The sequence below is a fragment of the Herpailurus yagouaroundi genome, unplaced genomic scaffold, assembly GCF_014898765.1.
Source record: "Herpailurus yagouaroundi ecotype Mexico unplaced genomic scaffold, PumYag 140, whole genome shotgun sequence".
NCBI lineage: Eukaryota > Metazoa > Chordata > Mammalia > Carnivora > Felidae > Herpailurus > Herpailurus yagouaroundi.
Window position 1 is genome coordinate 44,434,591 of NW_024412395.1, and position 24,743 is coordinate 44,459,333.

At 35.4% G+C, this 24,743-nt stretch overlaps 1 protein-coding gene and 1 long non-coding RNA gene across 9 annotated transcripts in view; one reads left to right on the forward strand and one right to left on the reverse strand.

Moving 5' to 3' along the window:
• The window catches only part of KCNH7 (potassium voltage-gated channel subfamily H member 7), a 488,027-nt gene that overhangs the window by 435,449 nt on the left and 27,835 nt on the right, over positions 1 to 24,743 (reverse strand). The window lies entirely within an intron of this gene.
• Positions 1 to 24,743, forward strand: part of LOC121030626 (uncharacterized) — a 70,087-nt gene that overhangs the window by 20,198 nt on the left and 25,146 nt on the right. For all 3 annotated transcript variants that reach the window (XR_005790331.1, XR_005790329.1, XR_005790330.1), the window contains exon 4: positions 23,453 to 23,626. This is a non-coding gene — a long non-coding RNA (uncharacterized LOC121030626). The remainder of the gene's footprint in view (positions 1 to 23,452; positions 23,627 to 24,743) is intronic.

Sequence of the window (24,743 nt, forward strand, 5' to 3'; positions counted from 1 at the left end):
CGACCATTCTGTGGTCTGGTTTTACAGAATATGGAGGTTCTGAGAGATCGGTTTGCCCATATTCTTAGCATCAATGAGTGGCAGAGCCACTCTGTAGACGCTGGCCTATTAACTACAGATTAGCACTCCTTTCTTCAAGCTCTGTATGTTCGGTATGGAAATAACAATACTGACCCCAATATTTTATTTCTTTCTCATTATCATTACCAGGATATGTTCATTCTCCTATTGTCAATTATATAGCCACTGACTTGAGCACCGAATAATTAACTTTTAGTTGAGTGGCTTTGTGTTTAATTTTATTCAAATATTTCCATCAAGTAGTGGAAAACAGCTTAAGCCTGAGGACGCCAGAGCCACTCCTTGTCATACCTGGCAACATAAGGCAAATGACTCTCTGAGTTTCATTGTTCGCATCCACAAAAAGAGCAGGTGGATCACCTTACCCCAGGATTGTAGTGACAGCCAAATGTAGTCAGGTAGTCAATAAACATGAGATTCCCTTCCTTTCCTAAAAACTCCATAGGCGGCACTAGTTGTTCTGGATAATTTCAGTACATACTTCAGGGAAAAGGGTGTCTTTGGCAACGCTGCCCTGTATTACCAACAGCGATATTTCAGAAGCTTTGAATTGAGAATGGAGTTCAGTCTGGGCCAGTGGGATAGAATGTCTTTTAACTGCTGGTTAACCTCCACAGTTATGACCAGCCGACAGAAGGAAGAGAGCAGGAGGAGGAAAGCTGGTGAGGTTGGTTTGGAGAGAGTCACAGTCTCCTAGACCTCTTCCAACTAGTGCTACCAATCTGCCAGGAACAGCTGACATGGGCCCAGTGAGAATAGGTTCCGTTATGCAAAGAGTCTGCACTACTTCCTCATTTTCTTTTATTTTTACAAATCCATCTAAAATACTGTCATCTATACATATATTTCACTTTTGAAAGAAAATATTTGCTTGTCATGAAACAGCATAAATCAAGAAACACCAGTGTTTTTAAGTGCTATGAATCACATTTAGCCTGAAACAAATACCCCAGTTAGCAATATTTGTTCTTAAGATTGATGAACTTAAATATAACACTTTAATAAAACCCATACTCTTCTATTAACATCTTACCCTATCATTGTAGCTCCTGCTTCTATGGTCGTTTTTAGTATATTCCCTCCACGTCTTATTTTCTATCAAAAGTTTTTCAACAGTTCACTGCTTTATTGATTTGTGATCATAATTTGCTGTTGGCTAGTTATCCTGATTTTCTTCACTGGAGTTTTTGCAGTCATTTAAATGTGACTTTCTCAACATTCAAGTAAGGGAGTTAAAAAGGAAGCCTTTCTCCATTTGGATTTTCCATTTTTCTGGAGTGTTTGTTATGTAGGGGGAGCAGAAATGAGTGGGATTATTGTTTTAGTTGTTGTTTTTGTTTATTAGTCGTTGATTTGTTTGGTTCTTTTGGACCACTTTCTCAGTAAAGAGTCTGAGACCAGTGTTGCTTAGAATTTAGAACCCCCTGAATATGGGCATTAATTTGAGACTGCGCCACTTTAATTGAGCTATTGATTTTCCAATAATTTAATCAGCCCCTCTTTTTAATGGCTCTGAAACCTCTACTAAAACTAGTAATATGAGCCAATATTCACAGAGTACCTACTATGTGCTAGGCACTATTCTATGAGCTTGATTATCACCTTTTCCTTACTACAACCTCAGAAAAAAACAAAAACAAACAAAAACAAAAACAGAGATAAAGCTGTCACCCATCCAAGGGCACACAAGGATATAAAATCCAAAGTGGTCCTAGAGCCAGGATTTGGACCCTGGGAGTGTGGTTTCAGAACTCTCACGCTTCTATCAGGAACAAAGCAAGCTTAAAAACGCATGTGGTTTTTATAGATTGTTTCAGTAAATGTTGGTATATTGTTTTTGAAAGTTCTGTGAAAAAAGTATATTTATAATAAAGTATTTTTATATTACGCTTTCATTCTAAGTAAGAATTCCAAATATAAGCTACTGTTAACATCAGTGCACTTGAATTTATCAACACGAAGTACCTTAATTTTGAGAATTATCCAGATGTTCAACTTTTTAATCTGAATGATGAAAATAAATTACTTGTTTTTCATCTCAAAATTTGCAGGCATATTTTCAGAAATTAAAAAAAGTAGTCTTTATTCTGGATGGAAATTTCATGGTAAAATAAAGAAATAAAGCTAGATGGATGAATAGCTAACTGGCTAGCAGAGAGTGAAACAGAAAGAAAGGAAGGGAAGGGAAGGAAACAGAAAAAGAAAAGGAAAGGAAAGGAAAGAAGAAAAGAGAAAAGAAAAGAAGAGAAAAGAAAAAAGAAAAGAGAAAAGAAAAGAAAAATAAAAAAGAAAAGGAAAAGAAAAAGAAAAGAAAAGAAAGGAGGAAGAGAGGGAGGGAGTAAAAAAGAGAAGGAAAGAAGGAGAAGGAAGAAAGGAAGGAAGGAAGGAAGGAAGGAAGAAGGAAGGAAGGAAGGAAGGAAGGAAGGAAGGAAGGAAGGAAGGAAGAAGGAAGGAAGGAAGGAAGGAAGGAAGGAAGGAAGGAAGGAAGGAAGGAAGGAAGGAAGAAAGAAAAAGAAAAGATGGGGAAAGGAGAAGGAAGGATTTGGCTGCTTATCTGTCAGGGGCTAACTCAGACATATCATATCATATCATATACCTGATGTCTGACATATGTGCATGTAAAATCACTCCATGTTCTTTGCCTATAAGCAACAAGTACAATGCAGACAGTATCACTTTTTTCTCCCCTCTTCGAACACAACTCCACTCCTTGCTGGTCTAGAAAGACTGGGAAGAGGGACACCTGGGTGGCTCAGTTGGTTAAGCATTCAACTCTTGATCTCGGTTCAGATCACGATCTTGGGGTTTGTGAGATAGAGTCCCACATCAGTTGGGCTCTGTGCTGACATCACAGAGCCTGCTTGGGATTCTCTCTCTCCCTCTCTCTCTGCCCCTTGTCCTCTCGCACTTGCTCTCTTGCTCTCTCAAATAAATACAAATAAAAAGAAAAAAGAAGAAGATTGTAAGAAACACAGGAGAAAATGTTACAGCTGTGGCACTCATATGTTAATTGCCAGGGTGATCTCCACAAGTATGTAACCACTGTCCTTATAATGTTTTCTCTCTCTTTTTCTCTCTCATACTCTGAAGTCTACTTCCATTGCCCATATGAAAAAAGAGTCTCAGGGAAGTTTTTGCTTGAATGAATTGCCTAAAGTTGCTGTACTAATTAGACTTACCAAACCAATTTTTATTGTATCATTTATGTGTTCCTATTATTAGTACATGATAATGCCTTTCAAAAAGCCTAACTTCAAACTACAGTATGACTTAAGTCTTAGAAGAATTTGACACAGAAAAATGGCCTTATTAATATGTATAGAAACACATTAATTTTATTCTTGATATCCTGTGGTTTTAATAGTTTTAAAGGTTTTAATTCATAACCTTGAGTAAAATACATATCAGAGCTAGTGAAATTACATTCTGTATTTTTTCTTCTTAAGTTATTCATTGCGCTTTCAGCTATGTTGCCCAGTCAGTAATTAAGAACATGGTTTAGTTTTTAATATCACTTAAATGAATAAGTAACCACAAAATCTATATACTTGGACAGTTAACTCATTTCTTAGATAAAAAAGGACTTATTAATTAGCTTCAAATTAAGGTATGCCTTGCATAATTTAATATTATATGATCAGTAATTAGATAATACAATTACTTTCCATTAAAATCTTTTTTATCATTACAAAATTTAGTGGATAGATTGGAATGAAATTGTTTAAAACTTTACACTTTCAGGAGAGTTTGGTCACCAAGGAGGAGAGAGAAAAGAAGGAAGGAGCGACAACAGTTACAAGGAATCTAGACCACACCAGTGTGTTTCACATTTCTTATTTTGGTTCCAGGGGCACTTTTTTTTTTTTTCCAAAGGAATATCCCACTCAGATGCTTAAAGTAAGGTGAAATCAGTCCTGAGGGCATCGTCCCATCATTGGCTCATAGCAATTCTTGAGTCCTATCATCAGGACCCAAAATTTGTATTCACTGCTATGTCTGAAAATATACCATTCCAAATCTAGCACACGAGAAGAATGTCAGAGAAGCTGCACATTCAGATTGTGACACTGAAGGTTCCTCGGGTCACACTGAGATGCATTTGAAACCTCCATAGAACAGAGACCATCTCTCGTCACTTAATCTTGAGATGTGCCCAGAGTAGGAGTTTATGTCTGTGGGATTCATCAACAATTTAAGATAGTAATTGTGAACTCCTTGCTCTGACTGGTTCCATTTCTATAGTGAAAGAGGAGAGCATCCTGTGTCCTACTTATGTACACATCTAAGACACAGGGTCATGCACATCAGGACATGTGAAATTCTATAATAAGTTAGCTTTTTAAAAAGTTGTTTTTACATACCATGAATGACAAAAAAAAAAAAAAGAGAGAGAGATCGGATACCAGAATCAAAGAAGGTAGGGTCTGAATCTCATATCTACCGCTGATCAGTGTCACAACACTGGGTAAGTTATTCAATCTTTCTAAATCTTAGTGATCGTATCTGTAAAATGGGTATAATAATCTGAACTTCAAAGCATTCTTGAGAGGACTGAATGTGTTAATGTACATAAGGTGCCAAGACAAAGCCTGGCACATAAAAAGCAGCAAGCCAACACTGTTTGACAAGGAGACCTTCCCATTGATATTGAGTGAACCAGAAGTCAACTGGGATTATGATAGTTTGTCCAGTGAGATACTCTGCCATCTATCTCAGGTGAGCTTAGTGGGCTCAAGCACCTACATAATGATAGCAGATTTAGAGGTTTTCTCCTCATGTCATCCAGGTAACATAGCTGACCTAAGGTCACAGATTCTTGTCTTAGATAATGTAAGACACATGATAGAAAAACAATTAAATAAATAAATAATAAAATACAATACGTGATAGCATTTCCCATCTTTTCTTATCAGAAAAATATTTCTGAGGACAGGTACTACCTGTGGTTCCTTAGCAGTAGCAGTTTTGTATAGCGTATTCTATCTTATGTTTACCATGGCACACATGTGAACATCTAACAAGCCATGGTTCCTATGCATTAGCAACTGCAGGGTATCGAAGAGATAAGGTAAGAGAGCTGTAGCTTTGATAAAATAAACTGTGTTTGTGTTTGTTTCATACTCATCACTCAGGACTTTTTAAAAAACTTGTTTTTATTTAATCATGTTTTATTTTTAATTTTTTTAAAAATCTCTTTGCATGTGAAGTTGCAGCAGGAGATAGGAAATGAGAAAATATCTTCTCCTCTGACCTGGCTTAATCTCCTATCAATTATATAGGTAGCCTTCCACACGTAAAGCTCTGAGATATGTGCCACAAGGAGACATAGATATTTAGCACGCACACTCACCCAGATGGATTACAATCTAGTTGAAGGATGGTGGGGCTATATGGCAAGTACATAATTATAAAGCATAATATAAATTCTCATCTGTTGGAAACACAGAAGTTTGATACACCTTAATCTCTCACAACCAATGACCGCCAATAACTGTAATCTTTTGCTATGAACTTGGATTTAGTCTCAGAAATTCCCAACACGATGGTCTGTTAAACCAACATTTGATCAGAGTCAATTGTCTGTTTAGTGTTCTTACATTATGATGTTGGTGATTCTCGCTGGAAAAACACGAGTTACCTAAAGAGAACTGATCCCTTCATTAGTAGTTATTAGGATATCAACACATTTGATTTGAACAAAGATGTCTAACATTACTCAGCAGAAAACAAGAGCTGTCATAGGGATGGGGAACTAATGTATCTTCAGGGGCCAAGTGATTATTATAAATGAGTGTAATGGGCTGGAAGGAAAACAAGACTGACTGGTCTGGGGCTACAGCAGATCAGACACAGGGGCATTCAGACAAAATACTATCAGGAACAAAATGAAAGCAAATTGAAGGAATATTTGGACTATTTTTAGCCTATGGGCCAGAGTTGCAAACCCCTGGTCTGCAACATAAATGTCAATGGTATGGGAATGTGTTGTCAATGTGATCTTTAAAATGATAGCACAGTGGGCAGCACTGACCGACAGGCGTCTGTGAGCACCAGAGGCAAGTTCACCATTTTGCTTAAAGCAGGGCCTGAGGCGCCTGGGTGGCTCAGTTGGTTAAGCATCTGATTTCAGCTCAGGTCATGATCTCAGGGTCCAGTCCGTGAGTTCGAGCCCCACGTCAGGCTCTGTGCTGACATCTCAGAGCCTGGAGCCTGCTTCTGATTCTGTGTCTCCCTCTCTCTCTGCTCCTCCCCCACTTGCCCTCTGTCTCTCTCTGTCTCTCAAAAATGAATAAAGGTAAAAGCAGGGCCTGACTGCACTAAGGCTCTTGACTAGAGAGGCGGGCCAAGTTACATCTCTGGAAATTCAGCAAGGGTTAGAGAGAGAGATTATGGGTTTATGCAAATCAATCAGATGTCTGGAAATTTGAATTGTTGCATTAGCTGTTTGTAGTGGCCCATTTCTAAATTAAAAAGGAGACTTATTTGGATCTTTTTTCCTACTTGACTGATTAAAGAAAAGTGTGATAATGACAAGAATAATACTTATTATAATATGAATTCGGCACTCCTTAAAGAAATACAAGTTTATCTGCTTTCAGTAAATGAAAAACAAAGGTAAGAAGCTTTGTCCCTTGTGCCCTATATATACACTATATATAGATATAGATAAAGTTTACAGCACTTTCCTATTTTATATAATACAAACTTATTTTCTAGAAACAAAGTAATTTCACAACAAAATAAAAATGGTTGATCCTAAGGCTTTTACAAATTTACATTATTTTTTCTTGTGAATTTGTTCTCCCAGAGAATTTTTTTCTTTTTTTTTTTTCCTCTTTTTTTTTCTCCCAGAGAATTTCTGAAGGAAGTACTGTGGAGCTAACACTTTTGGAAAGAATTTCAAACAAGATAATTTTTGACAAAGCTTTCATTTGCATTATAATCAGAATAAATATAGTCAGATTCTTAAAGAGACACACATGAATTTTAGAAAAATATACATAGATATTTCAAAGTCTTCATTGTGCATTCTATTTATTATATGATATAATCTTGAACAACTTTCTAGGATTCATTTTCTATGAATGCTTTGTTTCCCTAGTAGGGGAATATAATGACAGATCAAATCTGAATACACAATAGTTGAAATATTGGCTCAAACCAAAATAATCAGCAACATATATTGAACCCTCTTATGTCTCTCTTTGATGCTGTCACTTTCTAAAAAAATAGGCAGTATGAATAAATCTTCCATGCAATTAAAAATATATGTATATATATATTATCTTAAAATCATTTTTAAGATTCAAAAATAGAAGAGGGTCCCACAGAATGTACTAATGAGAAAGGTAAAACAATCTTTACACTATCTTATTTTTCCTTATTAAGTGCTTAAAATGTACCAGGCACTACACTGTAAATGAAAAGTGGTCCCCACCCATAGGAGCTCACAATAATGGAGATGGAAATATAAACAATAATTATAATGTTGCTGTGAGAGATGAGACACCCTGTTATATATATATATATATATATATATATATATATATATATATATATATATTTCATTGTAGTAAGAACATTTAATATGAGAGATATCCTCAAAAATAATTAAGCATACAATACAGTACTATTACCTATGGGCCCGATATTGTACAGTAGATCTCTAGAACTTATACATCTTGCACAACTGAAACATTATACTTGTTCATTTTTCCGTTCCCCACTCACAACCTCAGGCCCTGGCAATCACAATTCTACTCTCTGTTTCTATGAGTGTGACTAATGTGGATATTTCATATAAGTAGAATCATGGAGCATTTGTCCTTCTGTGACCGGCTTATTTCCCTTAGCATAATTTCCTCAAAGTTAGTTCATGTTGGCAAATATTGTAGGATTTCCTTCTTCTTCTTCTTTTTTTTTTTTTAAGTTTCTCTTTATTTTGAGATAGAGTGTGCACGTGAGTGGGGGAGGGACCGAGAGAGAAGGAGAGAGAATCCCAAGCAGGCTCTGTGCTGTCAGCACAGAGGCGGATGCAGGGCTCCATCTCATAAACTGAACCATGAGATCATGACCTGAACCCAAATCAAGAGTCAGACGCTTAACAAACTGCGCCACCCAGGCGCCCCGGGATTTCCTTCTTTTAAAGGTTGAATAATATTCCATTTAATCTATATACTACATTTTCTCAACCCATCCAGCTACTAGTGAATATTTAGGTTTTTCCACATCTTGGTGATTGAATAATGCTACAATGAACGTGGGAATACAAATATCTCTCTGAGATCCTGATTTCAATTCTTTTGGATAAATATCCAGAAGTGGAATTGCTGAATCATAGGTAGTTCTATTTTCAGTTTTTTTGAGGAACTTCCATACTGTTTTCCATAGTGGCTATACCAATTTATATTCCCACCAACACTGCACGATGGTTCCAACTTATTCACGTCTCTACCAACTGTTATCTTTTGGGTTTTTGATACTGGCCAATATTTTTGGTTTGCTTTTCTTATTAAAAAAAAAAAAAGTCTCATTCCCAATGAATGACAGAGGATTTCTGTATCTCAAATTCCAGACATATAAAAGAATTTTCAACGGTCTCTTATTTAGCAAAAGTACAACTGAAAGAAATGAGAATAATAGACTTTTTGAAAGACATTCTTGCTGGAAATTCTCAGTTTTGTCTTTGAAATAAAACAAAGAGTTGATTTTTAATGCTTGTTGGTGATTTTCATTGATGAACCCTTATAAAAAATGAGCTCTCTCAGGAGGTTTGTTGTTGGGTTGTATTTGAGCAGAGTTAGTTATATATCTATCACCAAAGACCCTCTGGTTGAAGACTCATTGAAGAAATGTCTTTTATTTTTTCAGTAGCAAGGACAGCTTTGCTTCCCCAGAGAAACAGATGTTTTCTCCTTTTTAACTGGCCCTTTCCACATTTTCCTTAAGCTGTCAAGAAATTCAGTGCCAAATTCAATGCTCAAATATAGTAATTGTGGGGTCTGAATGCTGTATATATTGTGTATTTTTTCCTCCATAAATATTCCCTTTAACTTTTGAAAAAAAGTAACATTCTTTTTTAATTTCAGGAAAAATATTTTATTATTGTATTGCATATATATTCTCTGTTAAATGACATGAAGCATAAGGAATAATCAATGGATTAATATTTTTTAAAGATTAGGTAAACACTGATATTATCAATCATTATAACCTAGCTCTTAAATTTTTAGAAGACTGTTTTGTATATGTAAGTAGTCTTTCCTATTTTATCAGATAGTTGTATTCAAAACAAATCTTGTATTCATAAACTTAAAATTAATCTAAAATCAGATATAAGTATACAAATGCTCAATCCCTCCTTTCTTTCCACCCCTAGAATACTTAAACATTTTGAGATTGAAAGGATGCTAAAGGCCAAATTTCAGCCAATTTGTGAATCATAGTAAAACACAGGTGCAAGTGAAACAAACTGCTGTCACACAAGGGAACATTTTCATTTTTGGTCAAACAATTTGCATGCCTGGTTTTCATTTCAAAGCCTTAGAAAATCCAAGGATCATCAATTATACATTTGTCTTTTCTGTATTTCTGTACTACCTGTGTTTATCTAAGTGTAAGAGAGTAGCTTTGTATTATATATAAAATACTTCATTTCACATATATATACACATAAATATCTATATATCTGTGTGTACACATACACTGTGAATAGCTTCAGAATGGAAAGAACCAACTCAAAAGCTTCAGAAATACACATATTTTATCTTTTACCAGAGCAGTAGAGCTCTTATCAACACAACATCACAACAAAGCGGCAGGAGCCTGGGGGTATCTAAAAGAAGGAAAAAGGAAGGCTGGTGAAAAAAAAAATCGCCCAGTTTAGAAAGGTGAGCTGCCCAGGTGCAGCATTGTAGACAAGGAAAGTAAACAGCCTTCCAAGGGCTTTTGCCAGACCAATTTAAGGCAAGTCATATTCAGCATTAGTATTTTTAGTTTGTATTGTATATGCTATTACCGATGTCAATTAGTTTGTAATTTCACCCATCATGTCCAATTTAAATGTTTTTAACATGTATTTATTTTTGAGAGACAGAGCATGAGTGGGGGAGGGGCAGAGAGAGAGGGAGACACAGAATCCAAAGCAGGCTCCAGGCTCTGAGATGTTAGCACAGAGCCCAATGCAGGGCTCAAGCCCATGAACTATGAGATCATGAACTGAGCTGAAGTCAGATGCTTAACCGACTGAGCCGCTCAGGCGTCCTGCATCATGTCCAACTTAAAAACCTTGATTAGAGCAGTTTAATTCCAGGATGCCTCAAGTCCTAATTCCAAATATTCCATCAAGTGCTCTTTGAAGCATTCAAGCCCACCTGTCATGGTAAAAAATATTATGTCTTTATTATCCACTCATAATGGAATAGGGTATTATTGGGTCAAATTACTACATTTTAAGAAGGCATTAGTCATGCACACGAACAAGAATAGCACTTGTTAATACCAACAACCACCAGCACAACAAGCTGCAATAGCTTTTTTTATTCCTGTACTTTAGATTATAAAATATAATAATCATCAATGTTGATATGGGTGTTGCATGCCAAAGTGCTAGGACTTTGATTCCTTCAGATGTTGAATGCTTTTTGAAGAACTCCTAGCTTTAAAGTATTACCAGTTACCCTGTGTTCTTGTATATTTGTCCTGTTTTTTAAAAAATTGTATCTTGGGTGTCGGGGGGTTAGTATTTGGAAAGGCATTTTTTAAGGTGATAGTAATTAATAGATTTTTCTTGCTGGCTTGTCTCTGCCGGTAAGAAAAGAAAAATGTACTCAAATAGTACATGCATATATTGACTTTTTATTTCACATTTTAATGTAAAATTCATGTTTTATTTCTTTTAAATCTATATTTAGTTTTATGCAAGGATATAGTCAAGGATTGTTCATTTTTAAAGGAAGGAAAAATTCATTTTGATGTATTTGGAACTAACCTGAAAGAAGTAAATATGTTTACAAAACAAATGCATGGTATTTTACAGACTTAAAACCATTCCTCAAATTAAATGAATAATGAAAGAGAAATTTATTATGAGAATTTAAAATACAAAAAGACAAGCTTTCCTTTCTTAAATATTTAAAGTTAAATATTGAGGGTGCTAAAATTAATAGCAAAGATAACAATTCTGAACAAAGGAACTGTCTTTTTCTTTTTAATTTCCACAAGCAAACTCTGAAATAAAAAAAATTAGTAAGATTCTGAAGTAATTTCTTAAAGCACCCTTTTTCTTCCTGCGAAGAATGTCATATTCAAAATAATTTAGCACCATAAAAGTTACATAATCATTCTGACATTCTTAAAAGGCAACACAATCATTTTTCATCAAAATGGATGAAGCATAGTGAGATGCCTTAAAACTCACATATTATCCCATTCAGTGATCCAGTGTTCATTATTAAAAGTAAAAGCATGTGGTCAATTAGAATTCCTTTCATCACAATAAATCAGGTGTTGTTTGAGAATGCTAAACAGTAAACTCAATTAAGACAATTGATAATAATAGTCAAACTATAACCAGGAAAACCCATCTAGAGGTCTTTCTAAAATTCACGATTTAATATAAGAAGTTGTTGGAAGAGGGTAGCCATGATTGTCTTTTAATGAGTTCCTTTAATGAGTTCCTTAGGACATAATCATGGCCCTATAGTTAGCCATCCATTAATACCTATTGACTCACTGTTTTCTCAGCCTATTAGTGATTTTATTAATCAGCACAACTATATTCCAGCACAAGAATATTGTATTTCAGAGGTTTGAGAACTTCAGTGTGCATCAGAATCATCCAGGGGGCTTTTGGTAGAGATTTCTGGACCTCATCCTCAGACTTTCTGATCAGTGGATCTGGGGAGAGGCTGCAGGATCTGGATTTTTACTAAGATTGCTATGTGATGCGGATGCTGATGGTCCTAGGAATACTTTAAGAACTACTCTTCTGGTTTAATAACTTTCTAGTTTCTTTTCCTAAGAACAGTGTGACCGAAAATTTACTAATACTCAAGTGAATTGGGAAAACCTAAGCAATTATAGATTAGGTAAAACGGTCAGCACTCTAGCTAAAAGACAGTTTTCTGTACTAGTTGCTGAGACAAACACTAGAGCAGTTTCTGAATTCGAATCTTTAAGAGCAGACAAATTTTGTTCTTTCTGCTACAAGGTACTCTTCCTCTCCCAACTCACATTATAAGCCTAATTTGACTTATCTGAGGCTAGCATTTAATTCTCAATGGGGGTATTTTTGCTTCATTCATCTCTCTATATCAGCATCGTCCAATAGAAATAGAAACAGTGTCACAAGAGACATTTTAAATTTCTCATAGCCACAGGGAAAAAAAAAACTAAAGAGAAACATGAATAAATTTTAACAATATATGTAATTTAACCCCATATATCAAAAATAACAGCATTATTTTTGTAACAATATACAAAAACTTGTTAATGGGATATTTAAAATTTTTGTAGAAAATCTTTGACATTTGGTATCCATTTTATACTTCTAGCACATCTCAATTCAGATGCTAAGTTTTCAGTGATTTAACTGAAAATGTAGTTTAAAAAAACAATAATTTTGTTTACCAGAAAAATATTTACAAACACAAAACACTGATTCAGTGTTTTTTTAATTTAAATTTAATTTAATTTAAAAACACAATTAAAAAAGAATAAGCTTGGGGCGCCTGGGTGGCACAGTCGGTTAAGCGTCCGACTTCAGCCAGGTCACGATCTCGCGCTCCGTGAGTTCGAGCCCCGCGTCAGGCTCTGGGCTGATGGCTCAGAGCCTGGAGCCTGTTTCCGATTCTGTGTCTCCCTCTCTCTCTGCCCCTCCCCCGTTCATGCTCTGTCTCTCTCTGTCCCAAAAATAAATAAACGTTGAAAAAAAAAAAAAGAATAAGCTTCTCAGTCTTACTAGTCTGATAGTCATTTCAAATTCCTGAAAGCTGCATATGGGTGACTACCATGAAAACCAGCACAATTGTATATATTTAACAACAGCATGGATCCATTTCTTTGGGCAGGAGACCTGGGAAGGCCTGTGGCCAGGAGATTATATTAGGGAATTCTTGAGCCTCCCAAATAGCCCTTAAATCCTACTGAATGTGGCAGAGGGAGAATTGCACGCCTTGAAGAGTACCGAACTCAGTGATGTGATGCACCAAGCCAGAAGAGGAGGACTTCATCATCAATGAAAATGCCTTTTGGTCAAATAATAAAGCTTCACTGAAGGCAGAACGATCACGGATCCATAACAATTACTATTCTATTGCATTTATTATTCTTAATTTCCCAAAGATTTCTATTTTGAGAACTAAACAGTGTTCTAATTCTAATATGAATAATTTTGACAATTCAATCCATTTGGAAATAGTCAACTTATTTACAAATAAAATTATTTATTCTAACCTTTTTCACAGACTTCTTCTGAAGGAATAACTGAATTACTTAAAATGTACTTCAATTTGTGATCAATTCCCACAAACGAGAAATTTATTTTGATTAAATTAATTTTAGAAATGTACAAAAGGGAAGAGTAGGAATTTAAAAATAATTCTAGGGGCGCCCGGGTGACTCAGTCGGTTAAGCGTCTGACTTCAGCCCCTGGTCCATGGGTTCAAGCCCCACGGCAGGCTCTGTGCGGACAGCTCAGAGCCTGGAGCCTGGTTCAGATTCTGTGTTACCTCTCTCTCTGTTCCTCCCCTACTCACGCTCTGTCTCAAAAATAAACATTATTTTTTTTAAATAATAATTCTAGAAGAGCTTCTGTTGATAAACTAATATGTTTCAAGAAACTTAAGGCATTTTTATTGACTTACCTCTGTGAAATATTTTAATATTTAATATTTTAACACTGGATTCAACTCTTCGTTAAGATGGTTATCAACCTTGTTTTACAGATGAGGAAAGTAACACAAAATGTGTACTTTCCTCAAGGTCACATAGCTAGTAAATGACCTCTTCTGACTGGAGAAATGACCTCTTCTGGAGAAGACTGTGCTCTTTCTACTGTAAAATTCTGCCACTGTGAAATAATATAGAATTACTCTATTTGCGAAGACCATTATTTATAGGCCAATAATCTGAGAACAAACATTATTGATATATGTTTCATTCTAATCAGAGAACCATCGCTGGAACCTTAGTGACTGAAGAGAACAATTTTACCTTGGTATATAATTCACAGAGCAATATTTAGAGCAACAAAGGAACAGAGGAATTTACTAGAACTCAGACTTAGGCTGAAGCTCCACTTCAAATCAGAAAGATGCTTTCTTCCCTTGTGTTTCCTGGTCTTCATTACTTAGTTACAGAAACTATGGGCAATGACACATTTGGTAACATGCCAAGATGTCTCCAATCATCTCCAAAAAATCAAAGAATTTTCCTCCCAAAATATTTTAAAATCAAAATAACTTCATTTAGTTTTTACTCCCTCACCCTCGATTATACCATTTCTGTGAATATGACAATGTGAATACCTAAATTCCCAGACATGAAATTTTCTAATCTCACTGCCTCAAAGGATTATATAGATTTATAAAATCATTCTAAACTAATTCTAAGTTTAGGTAACCCCGATTTAGGCATAATAGCTTGTGCAACCATTCATTGTTTTCAATTCAGGGGTTTTCGGATGAAGATAATAAAATGTTATTTAAAAGTCACAGTTTTTTGAGTTCTTACTATGTGCTCTCTTCTTTAATACCAGAAAATAGTAGATGCCTTTGAATTGTGACTGACACAAATTATTACTGTAGTTTATAGATTTCCTTATCTCAGTAATTCATGATTGTGAGTAGGCAATTACTAATAGCTATCATTACTGTTAATTAAAAACAATGATCTGGGGCACCTGGGTGGCTCAGTTGGTTAGGTGTCGACTTCAGCTCAGGTCATAATCTCATGGTTCATGGGTTCAAGCCCCACATCGGGCTCTGTGAGGACAGCTGACAACCTGGGGCATGCTTCGGATTCTGTGTGTGTGTGTGCGCGCGTGTGCGTGTGTGTGTCTTTGCCCTCCCTGCTCACACTCTGTCTCTCTCAAAACTAAAGAAGAATTTGAAAAAAAAAAAAATTAATGATCTGGCCTTCTAGTCCTCAAATTCTACTAGTCAGCGTTACAATTTGCATTGTGCTTTATGGCATTCTGTTTAAGTCACCAAGGGAAGAAATATTAGCAGTCTGAGACAATATAAGTTTTCCTAATAAAGCAATGATAACTTTGTATTCCATTAGGCATTCACACAACTGGAAACACTAGATATCTGAATGGAATTTGAGGTTTCAGTAAAACTACAGTTGTGGGAATAAAAAATATTATTTTTTAGTGAAGCCAAAGACATAAAAATGATAACTACTAACTAGGTTAACTCTTAAACTAAAAATATTACCTAAACTAGCTCCTATAATAATCTTTTAACATTTTTAAACACAAGATTATATACTAATCAAATTATAGGAAGTCAAATTTCTGAAGATAAGGCTTATGGTTTATTTTAATTTATAAACCCAAAGTTTAACATCCCTTTGCAAGTTGAAAATAAAGAAGACAGAAAATGGAAAACTGATTTATAAATAATTTATATAATATGGACTTTGAGGCCATTTACTAATTATATTTTTTTGCATTCATTCATACATTATTTTCCCCTCTCTTTCTCCTTCCTTCCATCCTTCCTTCCTACCTTCCTTCCTATAAATTTTACTTTTTTTAAAAAAATTAATTTTTAAAGAGAGAGACAGACAGAAAGCATGAGTGGGGGAGGGGCAGAGAGGGGGAGAAAGAGAATGGCAAGCAGCCTCTGTGAAGCCTGACGCAGGACTCGAATCCACGAACCACGAGATCATGACCTGAGCCAAAACCAAGAGTCCAGCGCCCAACGGACTTAACCAACCAAGCACCCTAGACTTATTTTTTAAAGCAATTTTAGGTTCATAGCAAAATGGACAGCAGATATAAAGATTCCCCCTATATCCCCTGACCCCACACATGCATAGTCTCCCTCCCAGTTATCAACATTTCCCACCAAAGTGGTACATTTGATCATAAAACAAAACTGATGCACCTTTATAACCTAGAGTCCATAGTTTATATTAGGTTTCTCTCTTAGTGTTGTACACTTTATGGGTTTGGACAAATGTATAAAGTCATGTATCCATTATTATTGTATCACACAGTATTTTCACTGTGCTAAAAATCCCCAGTGCCTTGCTTATTCATTCTTTCCCCCCCACCTCAACCACCAGCAACCATTGATCTTTTTATTGTCTGTATGTATAGTTTTGCCTTTTCCAGAATGTCATATAGTCGAATCATACAAGTATGCATCCTCCTCAGATTGGTTTCTTTCACTTAGTCACATGCACTCATGATTGCTTCATGTCTTCTCATGGCTTGATAGCTCATTTCTTTTTAACACTGAATAATATTCCACTGTTTGGATGAACACAATTTATTTATCCATTTACCTACTGAAAGACATCTGGTTTGCTTCCAATTTTTGGTAATTATGAATAAAGCTGCAGGTCACATTTAGGCTGAGATTCAATTTCAGATAGTTTTTGTGAAGGGTGTAAGATCTGTGTCTAGATTGTTTTTTATTTTTTATTTTTTGAATGTGGATGTCCAGTTGGTCCAATACCATTTGTTGAAAAGACTATCTTTTCTCTATTGAATTGTATTTGCTCCATTGTCAAAAACAAAGACAATGTATGTGTGTGTGCGTGTGCATGTGCGTGTGCGTGTGCGTGTGTGTGTGTGTGTGTGTGTATATATATATATATATATAAAACTATTTCTGAGTTTTCTGTTCTTTTCCATTGATCTAAGTGTCCATTCATTTGCCCATACTACAGTGCCTTCATCAGTGTACCTTTATAGCAAGTCATGAAGATGGATAGTGTCAGTCTTCCAACTCTGTTCTTCAATATTGTGTTATTCTGGTTTTTTTTTCTTTTTTTATTTACTCTCCATATAAACTTTATTTTTTTAATTTTTAAGTTTATTTATTTTCAGAGATAATAATTTATTTTCAGAGAGAGAGAGAGAGAGAGAAAGGAGAGAGAGAGAGAGAGAGAGAGAGAGAGAGAGAGAGAGAGAGAGATTGGGAAAAAAGCTGTGGACGTAAGTTTTCAGCTCCTTTGGGAAAATAACAAGGAGTACTATTGCTGGATCATATGTAAGTGTATTTAATGTTGTAAGAAACTGCCAAACTGTCTTCCAAAGTGGTTGAACCATTTTGCCTTCCTATCAGCATATGAATGAAAGTTCTTGTTCCTTGTCCTCACCATCACTTAGTGTTGTCAGTGTTCCAGAATTTGGCCATTCTAATAGGTCTATAGTGATATCTAACTGTTGTTTTAATTTGAATTTCCCTCATTTGCCATCTGTATATGTTCTTTGTCACGGTATCTGTTAATTATTTTGGCCTATTTTTTAACTGAATTGTTTATGTCCTTACTGTGGAGTTTTAAGAGTTCTCTGCATGTGTTGGAAATCCATTCCTTAACAGATATGTTTTTTGCTAATATTTTTTCCCAGTCTGTGACCTGTATTTTCATTCTCTTGAATGTTTCTTTTGCAGAGCAGAAATTTTTAATTTTAATGAAGTATAGCTTATCAATATATTTTTACTGGATTGTGATTTTGGTGTTGCGTATGAAAAGTCAATGCCAACCCTAAAATCATCTAACTTTCTCCTATAATATCTTCAAGGAGTTTTACAGTTCCTCATTTACTCTCCATATAAATTTTATTTTTTTAATTGTTTTAAGTTTATTTATTTTGAAAGAAAGGGGCGCCTGGGTGGCGCAGTCAGTTAAGCGTCCGACTTCAGCCAGGTCACGATCTCGCGGTCCGTGAGTTTGAGCCCCACGTCAGGCTCTGGGCTGATGGCTCAGAGCCTGGAGCCTGTTTCCGATTCTGTGTCTCCCTCTCTCTCTGCCCCTCCCCCGTTCATGCTCTGTCTCTCTCTGTCCCAAAAATAAATAAACGTTGGGAAAAAAATTTTTAATAAAAAAGAAAGAGAGAAAGAGAGAGAGGGAGGGAAGGAGGGAGGGAGAGAGAGAGAGAGAGAGAGAGAGAGAGTGCATGGGGAGGGACAGAGAGAATGCATGGGGGAGGGACAGAGAGAGAGAGAGAATCCCAAGCAGGCCGCACACTTTCAGCACAGAGCCTGATGCAGGGCTCAAACTCACAAACTGTGAGATCATGACCTGAGCCAAAATCAAGAGTCGGATGCTTAACTGGCTGAGCCACCCAGGCATCCCGTCTCCACATAAACTTTAGATCAGTTTGTTATATCCACAAATAACTCACTGGGACTTTGGGATTACATTAAATATACAGATCAAGTTTGGCAGAACTGACATCTTGACAATATCAATTGAGTCTTTCTATCCATGAACATGGAATATTTCTCCATTTTTTAAGTTCTTCTTTGACACCCACTCTCTTTTTCCCAGCATATAATTAGTGAAGGCCTAATATGTGTGAAACATTGTGTTAGACTTTGGATCTGTAGTGATAGTTTTTACCCCATAAAGCCTTTAGTATGGAAGGAATTCAGAAAGAGTTGATTCAGAAAGAATTCAGTTAATCTCTGAGAAGTAGGGCTGGGTTTTAAAGAGACATAAGAAAAACTCTTACTTTTTTCTCTACATTATATAGCCAGTTTGGACCTTTCTCAAACTAAATTTTTATTATTTTTAAAAAATTAGTTGTTGTTTTTTTTTTAATTTAGAAACTTCCAATTCCCAGGTGAAGAGCAGGCCAAGAAGAATTAAAATAACAGAATGCAAATTTTAAAAATTTTGAAAATGAGGCCCAATATCTTATAATCTATTTCTTTAGTTTACTTCAATTTTGCAATGTGCCATACACACACATGCATGCACACATATGTAAATGTATTCATGTGCATATTATGTGTGAATGTATACACATGCATACATACACACACATCTGTGCATACATATAAAATAAAGAATCTGAACTGCATTTTTTGTAAAGTAATTTGGGAATTAGTTTTCCATCTGTAAGGACAAGCAACTGTAAAATAGAAGATAACAGGTAGAAATGTTCCAGGTGGTGAAGTAAAGGAGACTGGTGGTTGAATATTTCCTGAGATAAGCCATCATGCTAGTCCTAACTTGGGTAGTCCAGTGTTTGCTCTGCAAGTCTCAGTACTTGGAGGATGAGGGCTGTCTTGTATATATCAGTGGAATCTCCTCATAGATTTTTCTAATCCATTAACAGTGGAATTTTCCAGACAAATCTGAGTGAAGATTTAGACAGGATCATTTTTGAGATCCATCAACTGACAATTAGTTTAACTTAAAGATGATTATTATCATTCACTACATAACGAGATAAAACTAAATCATTATTAAGTCTAATGTTATAAAAGAGAGAAAGTTCAAAGAAACAAAACAAAACAAAACATCTGGCAACTGCACTCTTTCTTGAGGCAATCTGAATAAAAAGTTAAAAAAAAATATCAGCTTAACTCAGATCCTTTGACATTCTTTAGCTTCTTGTTTCTTGTGATATGAATTTATTAAGAACTAGATCTTTCCGAAGATGCTTTTCCTTTAACTTACAACACTGAGAGATACTAAAATGACATTTTTGAAATTTTTGTTCTGCCTCTTTCTAGAATAAAGTCAAAACTTTATTGAAATGCAACTTAACCTCATTGAAGGTAAAGCATTACTCAGTACTTATGGTAATTATTAAGAAGATAGTTCAAGCTGATTTTTTACTAAGAAACAAATATCACACTTGTATATCAGAAGCATGTTTTGCTGGAAATATTTTGGGGAACATAATAAGATTAGTGGATCTTGTAAGAAGTAAAGCTTTATAAAAGTTTTTTTTTTCTTTTTTTAAGGATACATAAGATGATCCAGGTCTAAGTCTTCCGCTTGATGTAAACATGTTTAGACATCCTTAGGGTAGTAAAAATATAAGTAAAAGATTATTTTCAAATTTTCCATATTAACTGAGAGGGGCAGAGGCAGTATGGAACTAGGATAACAGTTTACTTGATTCCATAAAAATCTGTATAATCTTCTGACCAACAGAGATGCACAGATTTCAAAATTCTTTTGTAAGTGATGCATTCTCACCTCTTCTTAATATAATATACATCTGTAATTTAATAACATCTATAATACATCTATACTCTGATGTATAGATGAATACACTGAACCCAACAGAGGTAATGCTTTTAACAGCCTGCTGATACAAAATAAGTTTATTATGCTGGGAACACATCTCTGAAATGGGAGAAGTGTGGGTAAGAAAATCAAGACATGAAGTGGGTGCCAACAGAAAGTCTGTCAGAAATTTGTCATCGTATCAGAGGTCACGTGTTTACCACACATAATAAAAACCAAATGAATGAGGAAAGAGAAATGTTTTACACTGAATTTTGTTTGAGATAGAGGTAAACTAACATTGACAGGAAAGTCCTATCAAGACTCATGGTTGCTCGGCTCACCATCTTTACCCTTTTATATCTGCTATCAGTCTCTGTTACCTAATGCCATCTAACTGATGCTAGATAATTTATGCCAGTAAGTTCCACTCTTGGGAGATTGGGGAGTAAAAAACTACTTTTTAAATTTAAAACACTTAACAGACATGATTTTATGTGTGTCACTTTTCTTTTAATCTGCATATATCATAGCACAGAAAGTTGAAAATGAATTTAAATTTAGTTCTAAAATCTGATGCAATATGTGCCTCTAAAACTTAGTGTCCTAGTTTATCTTAAAATACAAAACCTTCCTTTCACAAATTAAAAAAATAGCATCTCATAATTTGTCAAATAACTAGTTATGCTAAAGGCCAAGCCAACACCCGCCCTTCCAAAATGAAGAATTAGCTCAAAATATTTCTTTGTCATTTCAGAAGCTTTCTAAATTTTTAAATAAGACATTTAAAAGCAATTTAATTTGGTATAATGAATCTTCAGAGTTGGTAGAACAAATCTTACAATGAGACTCTTCTACAAAGAAAATATAATATAGAAGCTGGTTTTATCTCTTTGTTCTCTAGAACATCAGAGAGTCATGTATTGATTACTACAAGGGGTGATAAGAATTTGAAGGCATGCACAATCTCCCATTTATTGTTTGGTAGACTTTGTCTGAAGAAGTATAAAATTTAGAAAACTGTGCCTGGTAGGTAATCAGCATAATCAGAAAAGTGCAACAAGGAAGACCGCAGACAAGATTGCACTTGAAAATATTATATACAAATAGAAAAAAAAAAAAACAAGCAAGAAAACTGATAAAATGGTTATGTGCCAGGACAGTGTATTTAACTACAAATATTCAGTGGGTGAATGGTATACGCCAGGAGCTCTTACAAGTATTCTCATTTCATCCTTTTCACAATTTTCTGAGGCAGGTTCTAGTGTTCCTCCTGCTTTACAATTAAGAAAGAGATATTAAGGATTTTGCCCAAGATCACATACCTTATAAATAGTAGAGCTAAGATTTGTACCTAGCCCTCAGAAACCAAGTTCATGTCATCATATAGAACCAGCAGTTTGAAAAATAGGTTACTTGCAAACTTATTGTTTTATAAATTAAAAAAAAAATAACTTAGGAGCTTTGTTTTGACCACTTAAAATCAGTGTTATTGGGGACATAGTGTTATTTGTAATGAGTATACAGGCTAGATAAGGAGAAAATTTACTATTATAAAACCATTGTAAAATCAGCAGAGGATTATGGGTCATCTTGTGTAAGACAGTTTAGAAATGCTGTCCTTTAGAGGAACTGAGGATTTTCAAGAGCTCAAGGTGGCAGAAATGTCTTCATAATTAGAAAATACTTGGGCTGGGGCGCCTGGGTGGCTCAGTCGGTTGGGCGGCCGACTTCGGCTCAGGTCATGATCTCGCGGTTTGTGAGTTCGAGCCCCGCCGTCAGGCTCTGTGCTGACAGCTCAGAGCCTGGAGCCTGTTTCGGGTTCTGTGTCTCCCTCTCTCTGACCCTCCCCCGTTCATGCTCTGTCTCTCTCTCTATCTCAAACATAAATAAACGTTAAAAAAAATTTTTTTTCTAAAAAAGAAAATACTTGGTCTGGAAAAACATGAATGAAAACTCACAAACCTGAGTGCTTGTGCTTGTAGGGCAGGGATAGACTGTTCTGGAGAGAGTAGAGGGGGCAGAGTGTGAAAAGGTGAAAGATTAGAGAAGCTAGACCATTTCAAACTGTGGGATCATGACAGGAAGTCAAGTGATCATGACAGGAAGCCAAGTTAAAATAATAACTTCATTATTTTAAAGGAAACACAACAGGAAAATGAAAGTAAATTGTACATAGTATATGTAAATATGGTTTCAGGAAACTTCTTTCAAATATGTGAGTGGATAGCACAGTGTGTGTGTGTGTGTGTGTGTGTGTGTGCGCGCGCGTCTGTGTGTGCACACGCTCATGTGTGTGTGTGTGTGTGTGTGTGTGTGTGTGTATGTGTGCGCACATGCCAGGTAACAATATAAAATATATTTCTTTTCTGGTCATGGTTTAAAAAGTTTGAAAAACATCAGGCTGCAGAATGGAGTTCATTTATAAGAGACCCTTGAAAGTTACCATATCAACAGAGACTTTATGGGAAGCAGAAAGAAATGGGAGGTCCTCAGATATTTTCTTTAAAGTGACACAAGTTGAGATCAGACTGGCAGTGAAATATAGGATAATTAGAGTGAGGTTAAAATGAGCATTAGGCCTTAGGAAATGGTATCTAACTACAGTAAAATAATAGTTCTACAGGTAAGAATGCAGAAGTCAAAGTACAGATGAAAAGTCAACAATAACAATAAATAATTAAGATCCAAAGACAGTAGAAGATGAGAATACAACAATCAGAGAGGAAGAACACGACAATATCAAGAAAGATGAGAAAGGAGAGTTTCCTGGCATATATTCTGAAGAAGGGCAGGCTGACCTTGCAGTGAAAATATCCTTAATGACCTTTGAGAATGCAGTTTCACTAGAATGTCTGGGATTCAAAGATTTCTGGAACTCAAAGTTGGAGAGAGTGGTAAGGAAATGCAGAAAGAGGGTTGGCAGAAAAAAGAATCTAGAATTCTCATGTGGAAAAAAAGAGACCAAAAACAGAGAATAACTAATGGGAAAATAACAGCTACCTTCTCAACCCTCCCTCTGAAACTTAGGCAATATCTTTGCATGTTCGAAGTCAGAGAGGACAAAGACTATGGAGACGGGGATTGGAAATACTGAAGGTGAGGAGATAAGTCAGAAAATACGGCAAACTGTATAGTTAACATTAGATTGTTTTTTTCCCAGAATCCAAACAGGGCCAGGGATAACTGGTACACACTAACCTTCAATTCAAAGAAAGCTAAGATGATCACACATAAAAATTAAAGCCAAATTTGCACTCTTCTGCTCTGCCAGAAGTCTTCCTCACCAGCTGCATCCCTCTCTTTCTGTATACACAATAGTACCTCTGAACAGTAGGTAAGAAAATTTTATTAGAGGGGTTGTAAAATATCAGGCTGCCGTCAGGGGTGATTGGTGAGGCTCATTAAAACTTGGGGTGAAACTCTAAAAACCTTTAGATCAGCACTTCATGTCCATCATTCACTCTCTCCCAATTGTTGCTGGGAAAAGCCATAAGGGCACTAGAAGACTTAATTATTTCCTATCCACAATGAATCACTGCTCACACAGCTTTACAAATTTAACAATTCATCCATGTTTCTCTTAAGTCTGTCATTATAAGAATTTGATTTTCATATTGGTGTTCTCTTTTACATTTTATATACCAAATATGACAGAGTATTTAATAAACCATGCCCTAGCATTACTTAGAACTTTGGGAGAAATCTGAGTTGTAGTGAATGGTCTTATCAGTAATATTGTCTATCTCTTTCAAGACCGCTCTAATAACTTCTAAACTCCATTAACCAAGAAATCTCTAAGCAGACATGCTAATACGGTTCACAAAAATTCCTAGGCTTTTTTTTGACTGAATAGCTGATATGGAGACAAATTCATATGGGTGGCAAAATCCAGCTATGGTCAAGAAAAAAATTGTGAATCATACCACCAATAAGTTTTTGATAAAAAAAGTACAAAACCTATTATTTCAGGTATGGGTGATATAGTCTTTTTACATTTCCTGTTAATAAGTAATTCCCCTCACCCACATAACTATTCTAATACATTTTCTATAGGAGTAGACAAAGAAATTTACCACACCAATCTTTACTAATGGAGGACTGCATTCAAGAAAGAAAATCGCTAAACACTATGCAGCCACTAGTCGCCTGAATTTCAAGAAATTTTGAAAATTCTGGTGTAAAACCAGAATTCTAATGACTATTAGGAAATAATGTTAAACTTCGGTAATAAATAGCAGTTTCCCCTCATTCTGACTTAAACCTTATGAACCCTACATATATATACACTGTTCATACTGATAAAAAAAATCCATGTGTAATAAATAGTATAAAATAATGGTGCATAATGTGGTATTTGTATATGATAAATATATACATATATATGTGTGTGTGTCTATGTAACACACGTATATCCACACATATATATAACACATGTGTATATAACACATATA